Source organism: Numida meleagris, chromosome 8 (genome assembly GCF_002078875.1).
Source record: "Numida meleagris isolate 19003 breed g44 Domestic line chromosome 8, NumMel1.0, whole genome shotgun sequence".
Classification (NCBI taxonomy): Eukaryota; Metazoa; Chordata; class Aves; order Galliformes; family Numididae; genus Numida; species Numida meleagris.
In genome coordinates, this window is record NC_034416.1 from 14,184,580 (window position 1) to 14,201,878 (window position 17,299).

General features: G+C 39.8%; 1 protein-coding gene across 3 annotated transcripts in view; it reads left to right on the forward strand.

The window, feature by feature from the left end:
- Window positions 1-17,299, forward strand: part of COL4A6 (collagen type IV alpha 6 chain) — a 123,044-nt gene that overhangs the window by 55,112 nt on the left and 50,633 nt on the right. Inside the window, exon 1 of one of the 3 annotated variants that reach the window (XM_021406343.1) lies at window positions 62-211. The exons of the other annotated variants lie outside the window; for them this stretch is intronic. The gene's annotated coding sequence lies outside the window, so the exon portion shown is untranslated. Of the gene's footprint in view, window positions 1-61; window positions 212-17,299 lie in introns of those variants that run through there. 3 annotated transcript variants of the gene reach the window in all.

The following is a 17,299-nucleotide window of genomic DNA, read 5'->3' on the forward strand; positions in this document are numbered from 1 at the left end:
TAAGTTATCTTTAAGATTCCATTTTCTCCCTACCTTTCTCCTCTCACTTCATCCCCAAATTGCCTATCTTCTAATTAATTGTGATTCTTTCTGTATTTTTGGTATTGTATATGCTACTAATTATTTTTTAAGCTTCTTAAAATGAGAAGAGGTGCCCCTTTGAAGAAGCAGGAGCCTTTTTAAAGGAGTTTCCGTTGGCAGTAAATGAAAGGTATGACATTTTCATTGTGTTCACTTGAGTAAGTTAGCCTATCGAGAAAAGAATTATCACAGAACCAGTGCAGGAGCAGGGCCCGGTTCTAAGAGATTTGGCTGACAGTCAGGTGGGTTAGGAGCCAATTCATGAGCCAGGAAAACAGCCGACAGCAGGGATTACTACAAAACAAACTTAATTAAGCAACAGATAGGCAGGAAGTACGCCAGTCATGGAGCCTGCAGCCAGATAGAACAAACAATGAAGATGGTTAACTGGGCAAAACTGTGTTTGCAGTAGTAAAAGAGGCAGTAGTGTCAATTTTTGCAAGTAAAGTTGAAAGTAAAGCCAAATGCATGGGTCCCTCAGGCTAACTGTCCTCATTTTCTGGGAAAAAATATGCAGTATTTTTGGTGTAAATCTTAGCCTTTCTCAAACAGGAAACCACAATCTCAGAAGTCAGAACATCCCTGATGTGTTTCAGCTTTCCATGGTGGCTGAGACTGTAAAACTGCTTAGAGATAGTTTCTTTGCTTCTGCGGAGAAAGCAGTGTGTATCTATAGTAAAAAAGAGCAGTACCAGTGAAGTAACTGTAGGTTAGTGCTTCTTTGACTCTGGTACATAATACCTTTTGTGCCACTTATGGAAATAAATAAGCAGGCATTCTCTGAGTTTGCTAAAGGTAATACAAGAAGGAAAAGAGGAGTAACAAAAAGCAAAATGAAAAAAGCAAGGAAGTCTGAATCCCAGTCCCATTCATTCTTTATTGGTGGGAAAAAAAGGTTCATTTCAAACATTCATTTTTATTGCTTAGAATCATCTGAATTCTGGGGTGTGTTGTCTGATCCTTCTGTATGATGCAACCTGTTTGGTAGGTTTAAAAATAAAGATGGCTTCTTCAAAAGACTTATGTCTGGGAGTAGGAGGGAATTAATAAGCAAATTGAGCTTTCTGCTATGTCTGTGCTTTGGGGGAGACAAATAGGAAGAACTTAAAATTCTAGTCCATGACTAAACTTCAACTGCATTATGAAGTGTTCTTAGAACAATTGCAAGATTGTTATAAAAAGGTTATAGCTTGGTCATGAATTATAGGCAAAGAGAAGGGGGAGAAGGTAGCTCCTTGAGTAGCTAGAAAGTGAATGCTTGGTGCTGTCTAGGAAGAAGTCAGGGCTGATTTTCTAAAATACCTGATGGTGAAGAAAATGAAACAGAGAGAGGAAAAACAGGAATTGTTATCACAACAGGCACCTGATGTAGGAGACCATAGCAAAAAGCAAAGGGAATGGTGGCTTTTTGGGGGACTAATATGGGGATGTCCAAATAACAGAACACAGTGGGAATAGGAGGTGAATGAAGAGTGTGCAGGATAAAGAATGGTCTGGCTGAGAATCTGGTTTTAAGCATAGGTTGTATAAAGAAATACATAAAAAGATGGAGCATGCTATTCTGAAGAAAGATGAGGGAACAGTGAGCAGAGGTGGTGTGTTCTGAGCTTGTATGTAGGATTGAGGGTGTAACGCAATGGAGTGGAAAATGTCAGGTTCTAAAAGATTTTCTGTGAAAGACTTCCAGGTTCAAGTGTGCTAACAGGGAGATGCTGGTATAACAAGATAAAGAAGAGTATCAATTTTCCCTCCACTTTATTCTAAAAAACAAGAGGACAAAACTCAGTTGCTTGACAGTTTCCTTCTTTCAAGCTGTTCATTAGAGACATTTCAGCTGTTGCTATCCGCTAAGTAATAATTCCCTTAGATAGCTGAGAAAATATGCTTGTTCTATCTAATACTAAGCTCTTCTTATGTGTGATATATTTCACACAGTTTGACCTTCTGTGGGATTGCCAATGTGGAGAACGTGGAGGTTAGGTGAGAACTATAACAAAAAAGGGATGTCTGAGTCATATCATCTTAGTAGCTTGAAAAGCAGCTTAGATGTAAATGCAATTTTTAGTAGTGGGTGATTTTGAAAATATTTTTTTAATCAGAGTATTGCCAAAAGTTATAAACAAAATCAAAGTAATTTAAAATCTGGTTTTAATCCGTAATAAATACAATACCAACAATGCACATCTTTGAAGGACTATCAAAAAGACATCTCTGGTCGTCTTTTAAAGCTTCTTACAGTAATTTAAATGGTCAAAGAATAATCTCTAATATAATCACTCAACATCTGCTGAGTCCTCAGTGTATAGTAGATGAACTTTTAGTATTCAGTGATAGCGCCATGAGTAATGCAACTCTGTGCATTATTTTGTCTTTCATAGATCTATAATGCTGTTATTTTGTGAGGTAGATATCCCAGATCTGTGTTTACGTCCATGCGTAATATTGTGCTGAAACAGTACAGCACAACTATCTCTGCTCTTTAGCTGAGCTGTGTCCTTTCTGCCTGCTTCTGAAGCTGGAGGATATGTTAGCACACTGGCAAATCTTCTTCAACACCAAATTAATAATGCTCACGTCTCTATTACCAGATTGGCAACGTATGCTTGTGTCTGAGCATTTCGTTTTCCTGTTAGGATCCAAAAATAAAATCAAATTTAGGAATGTGGGGGGAAAAAAAAGCAACAAATGCATCAGCCAGGATATTCTTGCTATAGCCATGTTTTCTGCAAACTGCTACAATTTTAGAGAGCTTTTGGTGGATGTCTCTAAGAGTATATGCAGATTTTGAGCTCTGCAAGGCAGTCAATTTATATACCATATTTTCAGGCTGTCCCTGTGTGTTAGACGTGATGAATGTAGGTCATAGAACCAGAGAGGTGTTTTGAGTATGAGAGTCCTCTCCCACTGATTGCAAGCTTCATGGAACCATCCTGTTCAGAAAAGTCATTTTTTATCATAAAATATTAAAAACGTCCATCTTTATACCTAGAGTTCATAACTGTAGTGATGGCTTATTTGGGTGGATGAACAATGGCAGGCATCACTGACTGAATGGCAGCAATTACTCTTTCTGGAAGATGCAGAGCATATTGGGTCCCAGTTATTGGGAGCCCTGTGGTAATGGTTCCCCTCAGCCCTCCCTGTGAATCACAGTGCACGCTTATCGCTCATGTTTTATTGGAAACACGATTTACTGTAGCTCCACAAACATGTCAGGGACTGCTTACCCTGTCATCATGAATCACACTTGGTGAACAGCTGGAATGCAGGCCAGGATATTCTTACATGTGAAGTACAGATAATAGGTATTTTCTAGCAAATCTTTAAGCAAATTTTTTCTTCTTTGTGAAGCTCGATTTCCTTTGATACTTACTGATTGTGTTGGCCACTTTGAATACTGACATGATGTTGTTATGGCATTTCTTTTATGGTGACGACTAATGACTGAGGATCCCAGCTGAGATAGGGGAAGCCCTGCAGTGAGGGCAGCTACAGACCTACAGTAGGTCTGTTGGTGCTCCAAAGTGCTTTCACTCTGAGAATTATTCTGGTTGTGTTTTCTCAAGTTTCAGTCAAGAAATCTGTTACTTGCTCGACTCTATTTTCAGGAAAGTTAGTGTCTTTGTAGAAAATCTTTTGAAACAAACTACCAAAAACTCGACACACCGTATTTCTTAATAATAAGCCTTTGAAAATAGGTAATGCGTTCTTCTGAAATGTATTTACTCTCCATAATTTGAGACCTGTGAAAGAGAAAATAGCAGAAGATGCTGTTCTCACTTTAATTAGAGCATGTCTTCCTAGCAGTACAAAATGTTTTGGGGAGGATATCAGCCTCTGGATTAGCCTAAGCTGTTGAAATATAGTCCAGCCTGTCTCACAGTAAATTCAAAGGAAAGAAATAAAGTCTGCATGCAAAATTTGAAGCAGCAGGTGGTCATTCCCTGTATAACTCCAGCTGCACTTGAGCTGTAAATCCAAAAGCATTACAAAACCAGCAACAGGACACCCGTTGGTTCCCCGTAGCCTTGGATCACTGTTCTTCAGACATTAAAGGAAGTTTTCCTAAGATTTAACGTTTTCTCTTGCAACAATAAATGACATAAGCGTTATCTCTAGACTTTTTCCAGAGCAGTGAAGTAACTGAACTTCTCTTGTTTTTCTAACATCACAACTAAAACCCGAACTAATCTGTTCTAACCATTCCCTTCTTTTTTATCAGCCAGAACGTGTGTTAACTCCTGAGAACATTTGGGTAAATAATAGTTCTGCTTATGGAGGCTTTATTTTGTACACTGGGTGACAGAAAGCAGGTGGGGTTTTCTTCTCAGTGTTAATGTTGCTGCCATATTCTGCATTTTTCTTGCATGAGCAGGCGGGAGAGCATTAGGTGTATCACATTTAGGTGTCTTTAGGCTCGTAACATAATTATAACATGTTATATGCGGTAAACATCTCCTTGCTTTCTGGTATGCTTTTGTTACCAGTGTTATGAACCCTTCACTATACCGAAGAGGGAAGGGAGGCTCCATGGCTGCTGCTAAGGGATTTGCTATCAGCTGTAAGGAGGCCAGGATCTTCATTTGCAGGCCTTCAAAGCAAGTTGCTTTCAGGCTTCTGTCTGCTCAAACAGCCTTATGTGGGCTGTTTTATGTGAATTTCAGGTAAGAAAAATTGAAGGCAGAATACATCCTAATGGATTTTTTCACACTTGCATAAAGAAGCTGTGTGACTGCTACATGTAGTGTTGGCAGGATATTATATCTGGAGGCAGTGCACTTCTGTAAGCCCAATCTCCATTGCAAAATGATGACTTGGTTTATTTTGCAAACGATAACTAGTTGGGTAGCTGTGGCACTTCAGAGGGGCGTCCATCACACTTTACTGAGCTCTAGACCAGGTCATTATGCTTGGAGGAGGTTTCAGGAGCAGTTCTGTGAGCTGTCTGCTACAAATGCCCAAGTTCCTGGTACTGAACATCTAGTGAGTACAAGTGCACGCACACACAAGGTCCTTTTTTCGGTACAGGGACTGTGCAGAGATATGCCACGCTCCTTTCCACCCCCACGTTGTGTAATGTTTTTCCTGAATCAGTCCAGTGCTTAATTAGAGTAATTCACCAAGTTGAAGTAAATGAAAGTAGCGGTGCGTGCCTGTGGGTAGATTAGGGGTACTTGAAGCAGTGTGTTATGTGTAGTTGTATGTGAGCAATCTACTCATTTTCAGCTAGGCTAGTTGAAATGTCTTGGCCCTCTAATAGAGTTACCGCTTCTTTGCTATTAAAGCAAAGGCATAAAATTCTCCTCTGATAAGAATTTTCCACTAAGCTACTTGGAAGAGAGAGGCCACTTGCGAGCTGAATGCCCTTTTGAGGTTATCTCTGGGAACTTCCTATTCCTGACTTTTAAGAGAAGACTTTCCTTGAAGCATCCTGTGAAAGACATGGTTGATAGGAGACATCATGACTCGGGTACGCTCAGAAATGGAAACAATGCATTCTGCTTATTCCATTGGTAGGGCATTACACTTGTTTGTAATGTTGGCATGGCCTCTCAATATTCACCTATTTTCATCACTCAAATTGAGTAAAAGAGTAAAACTCTCAATTTCTTTCAGACTATCAGTATGGCACGACATTGATGTGGCCACAGGAAAAACAGGAAAGTACCATCCGCATATTAGGTTGAGGCCTAGAGGGTGTGCTTTGCTGATAACACCCAATGCTTATTGATTGAGGTCATGACTTTGCTAAGAATTTTGATTATTATGAAGTGGAGGACAAACAGGAGTGGGTAGGGAAAAGGGAGGAACATTGTTGGTTTTTTCCTGTCTTACTGCATCACAGTGTAGTTCTCCCTGAAGGGAAAAAAAAAAGCAACCTATGTGTTGCTAAAAGATGGTGAAGCTCATGTAGTCCTTCCCTCTTGTGTAGTAGACTTCTTTGAAAACTGCAGATACATGATCCTTTCCAGACCTCCTCTTTGAGTACCACAGTTCTGCTGTGTTCCTGTCTGGGACTTGCAGTGCCACATGGAAGAGTGATTTCCTTCCCTTACAAAATGGGTTTGGGATTTTTATTGTTATTTTTTAGTTCTGAGCAATCATAGTGCTTGTGTCTTGCAGTAGTACACTAACTAGTTATGTCTAGAGAGGAAAATGCTCTTTTTGACTTTTTTCTACCTTGGGCTTTTCTTAAGTAAATTCATTTCTTGGCACAAGGGAAACTGAAGTGGGAGAGTGTTTCATTTAAAAGAAAAACAACAAAAACCATCTTCATTAAACAATCCTGCATTTAATTACATTTCCTTTGTTTTAACTGGATATAATAATGAGTAACATAAACAAAAAGAAAAATAAGATTCTTGAATATTGACTTAGTTCCGATAAGATCAGTCTGGCTTATACGTAATTTTTTTAATTGTGCTTTACTAACAAGCTTAGCATTTGTTTCATATTTCCTCTTTGTATTTTGGGGTTACTTATGAGTAAAGCCTAATTAAAAATACTTGAAGCCTGAAGTTCTGTCTGTAGTATTTTTTTTATAACTTTATTCATTATATATGGAAAGCAGATCATAGAATCATAGGATTAGCAAGGTTGGAAAAGACCTACAAGATCATCCAGTCCAACCAATGGTACAGCTGGCTTCTGACTAGTAAGTACGTGAGATCAAACAAGAATCATAAGTTTCCTATTTGATAATTGGGAAGATACTGAGGAAAAAAAAAAACACCAGTGGCAAGTTTCCACATTGTAATAGTACAGCTGCAGTTCTTGTCTTGGTAGCCAACTATGTTAATAGGAATCGCTTTCAGTGCTTCAGACTGCAGCCATAAAATTCTTAGAGGACCTGGCAGGAGTTACCTTGGGGAAGTCGCTTCCTGTTTGTGGCTGTTTCCATTTTGTGCTGTCTCAACTGTTTATCCCAGGGATAAACAGGAGCAGAGATCAGCTGTTACTTCAGTCAGTGGTGACTTGGCACACCAATTTCAAGTCACAGAGACAGGCAGCTCACGTCTTGTCGGTGCTCGCCTATGCAGGCTGTGCCTGTTAGAGAGGGTAGCCAGTACACTTGACCAACACAGTGTGAGCTATGTAACTGCAGGAAAAGTTCAGTTAAATGCTTCAGCCAGGAATGTGGGTCTGTTCCTTCCAGGTTGCGTGGGATTGAGTGTGTTATTTTCCTCTGATGTATGCCCAAACTTACCTTAAGCCCACAGCTAAATACATGCATGCATCTGCCTGGTTGCGTACCAGCTAAGCACAAGCATCAGCTTAGAGTCAGCCTCGTGCTCAAAGCACAGCCATGAGCTATCCTGTGCGTTTGCCACTTCAGACAACAGAGCATGTGGATGGACTAAAGCTCAGAGAGTAGCCTGGTCTTGTTTAAAAGGGAGTCACTTTTCAACAGAGAGTTAAAGCATTTTCTCACATGCCTCTTGTATGTGTAGGGATGATGGTCTGAGAATAGATGTAATCTGAACTGCGAACAGGAGGGTTGTAAGAGAGTTATATGCTTCTAGGAGATTTTAAGCTGCTTTTTCATCTTTTCTGTCCCCACTAGAGATCAGCAGTATAAATATCCCCTGTAAAGAAGCTGCTTCTCATCAGTGCTTGGTTGAGGAGCACTGTAGCCAATATGGCTTTACTGTATTAAAGCTTCTGGCCTATAAAAACTTGCATGAGAAAAAGCATTGTCAGAATTACTGTCTTGTTATTCTATCTCAAATTACAAGGCCACACAAAAATGCTCTACTTTTATAGTGTATACTTTTGTACATGAGATAGATGAGAAGATGGCTCCCACCCACCTAATGAAGACAGAGAAACATGAATAAAAGCTGAGCATAATCAGGATGCTGCAGAATTAGGTCTTCACAACCAGTTTTCCTTCAGAAAGTCTGGACAAATTTGCAGTTGATTAGTTGTAAGAAATCTGACTTTCAGGTTGTTGTTTGAAGTGAATGGTGATCCAGACACTGATCAAGCTGAGCTTTGTGGATGTGGTAGTATTTGTGTGACTGGAGATGCCTGAAGCACAACAGAATCCCTTCACGGTGTCTGTTGCTGATTTTTAACTGAGCTCATTTTCTTTGCCAGTAGAAAGGAGAATGTTGTATGGGATACTTGTCCTCCTAGGAGAATTCAGGAACGGGTACTGTCAAGTGAGATAAGGCTGCAAAATTGGAGCTTATCCACATCGACTCTTCAAAATAAATCCTTCCTCTGTTCCTATACATTATTGGTGAAATACATCAACAAATGTTTATAGCCAAGGGGAGTTTGTACTAACACTGTCATGCAACTAATCTGTTTACGTTTCAAGTAGGGAATGCTAATTTAGCTCCATTTTGCTCCAAATGCAAGCATCTTATTAAATATTTATACTTAGACTAGACTGTTTACTTTGCACCTCATAGAATGATTGTATTGGGAAGATCCAGAACACCTGGATTTTAGTTGTAATCTTGAGGAAAGTTTGCTTCAACTTTGCAACTTAAAGATTAAGAGAGCACCGAATTACTGAGTATATGATGGAGGACTTTTAAATAGGCAAATATCAATTCCAGAGGGACATCTCTAAAATTTGGGCATATGATTAATAGAATATTGGCAAATACCAGGTCTTAATTTCACTCTGGTTCTACTGTATTCCTACCCTTCTCATACAGAGAACTATCAGAAATAGCAGAGAAACACCAGAGTTTCCTATGCTCTACCTTTGCTGGAGATCTGGTAATTTACACTAGTGAAAACCTGTTGCTAGCATTAAGTCATTGAGCAGACTTCAGTGATGCTACTAATTGCTTATGTAAAAAATGAATGAATGGGATCCTGAACTGCAGCGTTACGGGTGTGCAGGTTATGCACAGTGTTCTGCCCTGAAGAGAGGCTGTAGAGTTAGCCTTCCTTTCCATCCTCAAGGTGTAACTATGCATATGTAATCTGATATCCAGAGGTAAAGATGAGTATCAGAACTGTTCTGCTCAGTAGACAGAAAGCTGAAAACAGACTTCATCTGCAGTGGATAATCCAATCTGTTGGTCTTGAGACTGATTGTCCATATGTTCAACAGTTTTTACCACTTGAAGAAACATGTCAAAGCCTTAACATTATTTAAAATACAGAAGCGTGAGTGAAAATCTTCACTGCATTTGAGACCACAAGCTATAGCTATCCAAAGAGAAAATTTGTTATTTAAATCTAGTCCTGCTAGGTTATCTGTGACATTGAAGAGACTGGGGAGCGCTAGTTTTAAGCCATCCCCACTGCTTTTAGTGGTTTTTAGTGGATTCTCTCACTTTTCTCAGTCTATGTGACACTGGAAGTGTTGCTGCTGTCCAGTTGGTTCTTGCAAATCTGGCAAAAGCTTGCCTGACCAGCACTCTCCTCCAGCAACCATCTGCTTGCTTCATCATGAGCTGTGAACACATGGGGACATAAGCATTTCTCTCAGGTGTAGTGGGGTCTTGGGCAACTTTTAATATAAATGCCCCTGTACAAATCTCTGTGTGTTTCTAAGATCTAGGGCCCTTAGCTTGCTTCTAAATGCCACTGCGTACCATAGACTCTCTATCCTAATTCTTTCTAAGCACAACTAGCTATTCAAGTTACAAGCTTTGGAAGGTTTCCAGAAACACAGCAAGCACTGCTTGCTTGTCAGGACTGGTAGGGCTTACTCTTTTTTGGTAAGCATATAGCATTTGATCTGATTTTAGCTTTACAGAGTCAACTGTTTTAACCACTGTATTCCAAGAGCTGTACTCTTGTGAGACGAAGAAATGTAATTATGACTAATGTGCTTAGCTTTTTTTTTTCTGGTGAGTCTTTCTGAGCAAACGCTTCCCATGTTTAAATTAATTTCCAAATATTTTGTGCAAATTTTGTAAGTAAACAAAACATATGGTTCTAGGTATGCGCTCTTTGTCTGCCTTGTCTCTGAATTTGTTTGGATAGTATTTAAGAGTTGTATGTGCTGTATAAAATTTGTGTTCCAGTCTAAACAAAAAGCATATTTACAAATTGTCTGCTTAGTTTAATTTATTTAGTTCTTACCACATAATGCAGTATAAGGTATCGTTCTGTTGATTGGTCAGCGCAAGAATATTGGAATTTCCTGATATTTCCTTGTCTAAACATAATTTTAAAAAAGTAATAATGAAAAACATGGTTTTCTGTAAATTTATTACTTTTTCCTTATTAATCACTTAAATTCTTTTCCTTGCATTTAGCTTGTAGGCTACTACAAGCGCTGCAGAGATTTCTTGCACCATTTCTGTAAAAGAATCAAATGATTCCTCTAAATTAGAAATCTCTATATTAATGTGGAAGCAAAATGCTATTTCCAGCAGGATTAGAAGACACCATCCAAATGATTCATGTTTTAAAATGAACATTTGTGCTAAGGCTCTAGTTTCCTTGGTCTGATGATTCTTTCCATTATTTACAGTATAGCAGGGCCTGGGGCCTCAGTTACACATCAGGATCAACTGTGCTTTGTATAAACAACAGAAAAAGTCTTGTACCGAAGAACTTTTATTCTAAGTATTAAGTTTAGCGTTTTTTGCAGAAGGACACACAGCTGGGACAAAACCATGGAATTGTCCCATACTGTAGCTGCACATGAACACTGATCCAGATTTTCATCCATCTGCTTTAAACTGCGGAATATTTGGACTTTGTGTTCATGGCAGGCATAATAGGGATTAATGGATCTACAGTATGTTTTAAATGAGATGATCCCCAGTGTACAAGCAATGTTGAAGGATGAGACTATCAAGGAACATGAGCCAGAGAAAGAGCCTGGGCATATATTGGTACAGGGTGACTTAGGCAAGCACAGAGTGCTGTGTTGAAATGGCCTCTGCCCTGGAGTTGAGTGGGCTGGAATGGTGAGCAGAAGCATACAGCTGGCCAGGCTTGACCAGGTGAATGCGTTATCACAGCGTGTAGACTCTTAACAGTGCTAAGGAGCAATGAAAACTCTACAAGAAACTGCTTTATCCTATTTTTAATCATTAGAGCATAGATCAACCTTTAGTATTCTTTTGTTTAGCTAAAAGAAAAAACAACCAATTAGACTATTATTTGATGGCTGAAGGTTTGTAGATTGCATAACTGAAACTTACTGTCAGTGGTGCAAGATATCATTAAGACAGTATTGCCTCTCCAAGTGCTGACCTGCTAAGGGCCAAACACTGATGAGGATCCAGTCCCTTCTGTTTTCTTGGAAGACTGGTGGTCTTGGATATACTTATGAAAGAGCTTCTGAAGCTGCTGTTATTTTGGAAAGGAAATGCACTTCACATTGCTTCAGTGGGAAGGAAAAAGAAATATTTAGTCTGTAGCGGAAATGCTAAGTCGTGGCCTGAGCCAGTAATTGAGCACCTGGTGGGAAGGCAGGGCCAACCCAGGGGAGCTCAGCTGCATGCAGTGCTATGCAATGCAATGCAGTGCACCTGAGTGACCGGAAGGGGTAGAGCCAGGATCCACCCCTTGCCAGACCTCATGTAAGGGTTGGCAGTGGAGGCAAGGGGATCTTGCTGGAGATCTCTGCGCACCTGAGGCCTTCTGAAGGTAAGCAGCTTTTTTCCTTTATTTCTTTGCCCCTGGCTGTTGCATTTGAGCAAATCCTCACCTGCTGCAGCCTGGGACTTTGCTATTCTGCTGTCATTGCTGTGCTTTCCATCACACTGCCTGGTCTCAGTTTGTTCTTTAACAAATATAATATGAGCTGTTAACACGAGAGATAGAAACTGCTATCAAACTAGGTAGTACTGATTTGCTTCTCAAGGTAAATCAAGACATGAAGAATTGAAATTACAGATTTCTTCCTCACTGTCTTTTCCATCTGGTATCACAGAGATAAGGAAAACATATTTTTCTTTTCCTTTGTTTGTGCAACAAAGTTTCTGGGTGGTTTATTTTTTCTTCCCAGGAGAAAATAGCAGATATTTTAGTTGACAGGTAAGAGCATTGGCACTACAACACTACTGGTGACAGTAGAAAAGTATTGTTCCTGGAATTATAGCGATACAACTTTGGAGACAAGTGAAATCCCAGTGTTGAGAATTTAGGTCTTATGCTTGAGCACAACCTCCGTGAGAACTGGGGAAGTGAAACGCAGGCTCTGCAGCCTGCCTTTGCCAGACAGTGGTGGTGAAACTGCTGTTCAGCATTTGTGAGTCTTCCTTAGTTGTGCTGTTTGAGGGGAAAAAAAGAATAAAAGAAAAAAAAAACAACAGGAAAAAAAAACAGATTCTTGTAGAGGCTTGTAACGAATCTCCAATGGGTATCCTCAGTGCTCAAGTGCATGATGGGAGCAAGGACACTGTGTTCCCTTGCCATAGGCTAAGACACTTTGCCTCACCCTATGCATCAGGGCTGTGTGATGGCTCTTGTGGGCTTACCTCATGTGTGTTCTTCAGTCTGTGTTTCAAACTGAAGGTAGATGGTATAGCTGTCCCTCTTCTGTATTTCTCATAGTTATCTCCTTTTTTTATTTCTCAGATTTCTTTTCCTTTATTTTGTTTTTAAGCCCTGAACATTTAGCCTTCCTCAGTAGCATGATTCCTCTTGGGCTTTGGTCTGCAGATGCATTTCCAGCCAGTGACAGATGTAAGGCAACATTTCTGCTGGTGCTGAGTCAGCCGAGCAAGGATCAGCTGTATGGGCAGCACGAGTGGCAGGAAAGGAGCCATACTGGGCCTGATCCTTCTGTCTCTGACATCAATACTGTACTCCATTTGTCTGCACTTTAGTTGTCTGCACTGACGCTGGTGAGAAGACAGTGGAGTCTTCAGATGATCTAGAACTCCATAAAAACGAACATTTATTCAAAGATCCAGACACACTGTGTTAACTCACACTCATTGTTTTGCTATTCTTGCTGACTGTATGGCCATTATGAATACCTAAGGGCATTACGAACAACTTAATCCAGTGTCCCAAGGGGCGTGGGGTGTGTGTGTGGCCAAGGGCACAGTTTATTGCATGCTAAGCAAATACAGAATGGCACAAGGCTTAAAAGAATGTCCTATGGAAAAACATTGCTGTAGATAGTTGTGGTTTAACTGAAATTGGAGTCACTTCATGAACAAGAGAAGTACAAAGTTTTCAGCAGTGATCAATAGAGGATTTGTTTTTCTCTATTCGTTTAAAGTATGCTGTGCTTATTTTTCTCAAACAGCAAATGAGTGCTTGTTCCCTAGCTAATGGCTCTAGGGAAAGGGCTTAGAGTAGTTTGTGTAGCTCAACAGTGGCTGCTCTGGCTGCAAAAGGAGTGCTGGCAGCAACTTCCAAAGAGTCCTGCTGAGTCTGTGCAAACCAGAATCCACTTCTACTGCCTGTCCTCCTGGGGTTTCTGGGGTTTTGCATTTTTTTTTTATGATCTGCTAAGGAGGCTCTTTGCAGATCTGAGGCCATTTTGGTTTCTTTGAAATTACACTGTCATGTTGATGTGTATTAACACTCTTCTTTGATGTCACAGGATGATGTTGAACCACTGCATCACTATATTGTGGTGTACAAGTCCACAGTCAGTATGTTTTACTAGCACAGTCTGCCTTCTGGTATAAAGCCATATGCTGGACTGTGCAGTAACCTTTCAGTCTCTTGGACCTTAGATAATTTCTGTTATTCACTGAACTCCAAGTGAGTGCAAATGACAGGAAAAAATGTAATATCTTTTAGACCAGTATGGATACATCAACATAACTAATTAAAAATGGAAGATGTCATCGTTTGCTGATAAATGAAGAATATACAAGCAAAGGGAAGGAAAATAAGACAAGGATAGCTACTCCCTAAGGAAAAAAATTCCTGTTTTTGTAAAATAGGTTCTCTCCCTTCCCGTGCTTCTGATTTCCATCCTTGTGCTTTTCCTGATTACAGTAACTTGCTACTGAACTTCTAGGCAAGGGTAGCCAATGCTTGGAGCTACCAGTCTTCTGTACGTGAAAGCTGGATAGACTGCTCTCATCTGACATGTGGATGTGTACATGTTTTGATGTCTACATCGAAATTAAGACCTAATGAAGACTTAAATTTTTCAAGTGGGAAGCAATGTTACTTTTATACATGCATATTGAAAAAAGATACATGTTATCTTTGAAGTGTTTACGACATTAATTGAAGCATTATTATCTTGGTTTTATTTTCAGGGTTTTTTTTTTTCAGATATGTAACTCATAAGCATACTGAAAACAATCAGAAGCAGTACCGGCTTTGATTAGCAGCTAATTTAAACCAACTGATGAGCTAGCATACCCCTCTCTTTGGCTTGTTGGTATGTTTTCTTTACTGCAGGATGTATTCCTTACCCTTAGACGCTTCATTTCTGGCCAGAAGGCTGAAGGCCATTATCTGGCTCACAGTCTGTCAGAGCGGGGAACGGTTTCTTCTTTTCTTTTAAAGAGAGAAGTAGCTGCTGAGCTGCTTTGGAAATAGTGGGCTGGTTATTGTCTGCCTAAAGCTCCCAGACCTGTGTGCAGGGCAGCACTAGTCAGGTTATCCTGTCATCATATACAGATCGCTGATTATTACACACCAGTGTTTGTGATCTTCTGCAGCGCTGCTTCCTTCTGCCTCTCATCAAGGCCTAATGAGCACAGACCGTGACAGGTAAAATCTTCTTCCAGACCTCAGATGCTCCCATACAAAGAGACCTGCCTAATCCCTGGCCTAGTGTGTAATTTAGTAATCTGCATGGTCATGAATTCCAGGGATATATGGGCAGGAAGCGCAGGGCACTGTGGGTAGCAGGGCTGGCCTACAGAGTCATTTAAGTCTTTGTTGTATTGTGTGGCAAGGGATTTTGGGGACAATGAGACCTGTCTGTCAAAGATTAAGCAGACTGGAAGTGTAGTTTATACCAACAAATGAATGAAGCTTTTTGGAGTGTTAATACAGCCACGTAGTAAATGTTCAAGGACTTAAACATACAATTTAAGTGATGACAAGCAACACTGGAATTAATCATTTATTCTATATACCTTAGCCAGTGGGAATTCAAGTAGGTGAAGAGTTCATTTCTGTCCTTATCTTGATCAATATGGAACACTTATTAAGAGAAATGAGAAATTCTCTTTTTTTTTTTCCATTCTTCCTCACTCTCTGACATCAGTTGAAGTTATTTTTGCTAATTGCAGCTTATTCTCTGTCACTGCTGGGTAAACCAGCCCCTGGCTGCCTGGTGCTTCTTATCAGGCACTGCAGTAAAATTTTGCCTGGACCTGCTCTACTTAAGCCTCTAGAGATAACTGGAGCCTTGCCAAAGTGTTACGTTTGCAGGTTTGCGGCATCTGCTGTCCTCCACTCCTGCTTTGGTCAGTGCATTTCCAAGCAACGTGTAGATGAGAATTCACAGGCTCCATTTTTTCCCTTTAAAGTGAATTGTTTACGTGTTTGCAAAACTCCCCTTGGCTCTGCTGCATAACAGATCTCTGGGAACAATTTTTTTTCTCTAAATTCCCTATCTTGCATAAACAAATGGTTCCCATCTGAGTTTTAAATCTCAACTAATATTATCTGTTCAAACAGATAATTTTGTTTTAGTGGAGCAGTCTGTGCTGGGAGGGCTCTGGGAGGCAAAATGTAGGGGAAACTGCTTGCAGAGATTCTATTGTTCTGCCACTGACCCCTTACTGGACAGATCTGTGAATGGCCTACTTTCCCTGCCTGCCTCCTAACTAGAAGCATCCTTAGGGGCTGAATGACCTTAGTGGATAATGAGAACTTTTGCTGTTTTTCTTTCTTGTAAACAGCGTGCTTAGAAAGTGGGACATGGTCCGGTGACTAAAATTGATGTGTTTTTTCCCCCAGAAAAGGCTACTTTATTTATTGTATGAATGATGTTAATATCAGATTTTGTAGTAAGGTTTATAGTTAGCTGCAAGCAGCATAGATCACATATCAAAGTCATGCAGTATTCAGTACTAAGGTTTGGTTGTACCAGCATGAAGACTGGATATCAGATAGGGAAGGTTCAGAAGTAATGCATCAGTAAGATCAGAGGAGAAAGGGGCAAGATTGTCGTCCTGGAACTTCGTTTTATTTGTGCTGATTTATAGGTGCACATCTTCTGTGCAACAGCAGAGTTTAATAGAATAATTAGATGTTCCAGGATGATAAAAAGGGAGCCAAAAAAGCGATGTTCTGATCCTAGTCCAGTGAAGGTTTGGCTATGACTTGGAGAGCAAACTTAGAAGAAAGGTTCAGATTTTAAATTTAGTTATCTCAGCAACTTACAAAGTTGGTCTCTCGGGAACTTCAGACAAATTGAGAGAAATTCCTGAAGGAGTGATTGGATACGGGCATTTAAATTTGCTTTTAGAATGCCAATGTTACTCTTGTGAACCAAGTCTCTTGTTCATATTGTAATGATTCACTTTATATTCTGCAGAAACAGAGAGCACGCATTAATAGTCAACTTTTATTTAGTTACCATATTAGTTGCTGCCTGAAAAACCACAACTATGTTTAATTCTAGATGTGAAGATAAATCTGTGCTATTTTAGTTAGTACTATGTAGTTTTTGCCTCCAGCTCACCTCAATATGTTAATTATTACAAAATACAGTAAGAAAAATCAACGTCATTTTAATACAGCTACCTTACCAGAATGTCTGCTGATAGATGAAGGAAGGATTGAACAACTTTTATAAAGATTCTAAGTCAAGAAGTAAAATGTGAAGATTATTTTACTGATAATTTTGCAGCATTTAAGCCAAGATATATTGTTCTGCTTCAGCTGAATTGGTTACAAAATTAACGGGAAAACTCCATAGAAAGTGTGGACACTAGGAGGGTGATAGCCGTAGTTAACAGATTAGTGGGGTATTATGGTACCTCAATTATCATAGTCCTCAGGATCCTTTGAGAGAAGATGTTGATCTAGAGTAACTACCATGGAAAACAAACAATCTATTTCCCTTGAAATGTCATACACTACATTATCATTTTTTGCTTAGATTTTCTAACCATTTTCTTAATGTAATCCATTCAGACGAACTGCAGTCCAGTGGCATTTGCACATGTCAGCTTGCTGATATGATTCATTGATAGCCACTTTCATGTAGAAGTGTTGGACTGTGTGGGAACAGGTAAGACTTTGGAGTCAAGGATGAGACTAGTATTTGCACCTGTAACGAAGTAAATGTTTCTGAGCTATTCAGATACTAGCTTGGAAGGTTTTGCCTTACAGAAAACATTCTGCAGTT